This window comes from Meles meles, chromosome 9 (genome assembly GCF_922984935.1).
Source record: "Meles meles chromosome 9, mMelMel3.1 paternal haplotype, whole genome shotgun sequence".
In the NCBI taxonomy this organism is placed as follows: Eukaryota; Metazoa; Chordata; class Mammalia; order Carnivora; family Mustelidae; genus Meles; species Meles meles.
In genome coordinates this window covers 5867425-5868906 of record NC_060074.1, presented here as the reverse complement: position 1 = coordinate 5868906, position 1482 = coordinate 5867425, and positions in this window count along the sequence as shown.

The window sequence follows — 1482 nt, the reverse complement described above, 5'->3', positions numbered from 1 at the left end:
TAGGAAAAAATTGAAAGACATTTTAACCAATTTGGATATTTATCTACTCTTCTCAAAAGTACATTTGGGAATCACAATAAACATTTATTTCTCTGTAGCTATCAACTAGTCCAAATTTTTATGTTATTTAAAGATATATAGAAATATTAGACATAATTATAGAGAAGAATTATTTTCAATTTCAAAATGCTGAAGGTAAAACCAAACTATTTCCTCTCCTAACCTATGGTCAGATTTGCAATATCGCCTTAAGGCTAAATATAAATCTTGTCATTTAAAAATATTACCAAAGATTTTCAGAGTTTTCATTGTTTTTTAAAGAGTATTTTTTAAAAAAACTAACATGTATTTTTATTTCCATTTTTTTCCACTTTGGCCCTTGCCCCCCCATTTACCTTAATGTTACTTTCTCATCTTTGTTGTTTTTCTGTCTCTCTTAAAAATATCTTACATGGTGAGAGAGACATTAAAATTTTGTGTATATCTATAATATCTATGGATAGATATAGATATCTATCGATAGATATAGATCTATATATCTATATGTATATCAGAAATAACAATAAATCTATATGTCAAAACACCCTTATTGCTAATGCCAACTTCCAAAAATAAATCTCTTAGCATTTTCTTCCCATGTTTCCCAATCTACTATTTATTTAACCACTTTCTTTCCCAATGTTCTGAACTTTTGGTGAAACCTCTTATCTGATCTTATTCTCTTCAGTTTCCTCTTCACTATGGTGAGAAGGGGGAGGGGAGATAAATCAAGGATTGCATCTGCCATATTTAAATAACTCTTCTTAACCAATGTCTAAATCTTGATACCCATAAGCAAGCTTTATATGTTTTGCATGTGCATTCACAGTTAGTAATTGAATGAGTACATTGACATTAGGGTCAATGTAAGTATGCATAGCTTATTTTACTTTTATTTTTAATATATAATGTATTTATTTTCAAGGAAAAATAAGAAGTTCAATACCACATTTTATCTAAATTTAAGAACTCCAAAGAGTTTCATTCTTCATTCTTTCATTCATTTTTTCATTTTTTTATGTTGGTAATTCTTTTTTTAAAATATTTTATTTATTTATTTAACATACAGAGATCACAAGTAGGCAGAGAGACAAGCAGAGAGAGAGGACGGGAAGCAGGCTTCCTGCTGAGCAGAGAGCCCAATGTGGGGCTCGATCCCAGGATCCTGGGGTCATGACCTGAGCCGAAGGCAGAGGCTTTAACCCACTGAGCCTCCCAGGAGGCCCATATATTGGTAATTCTTAAAATTTATACATTAATCTTTTGTTTTAGAAGTAACTTTGGGGAAGGGGAGAGGCAAGATGGCGGAGGAGTAGCAGACTGAAATGACATCAGGTCACAGGAGTTCAGCTAGATAGATATCAAACCATTCCAAACACCTACAAACTCAACAGGAGATCCAAGAGAGGAAGAGCAGCAATTCTAGGAACAGAAAATCGACCA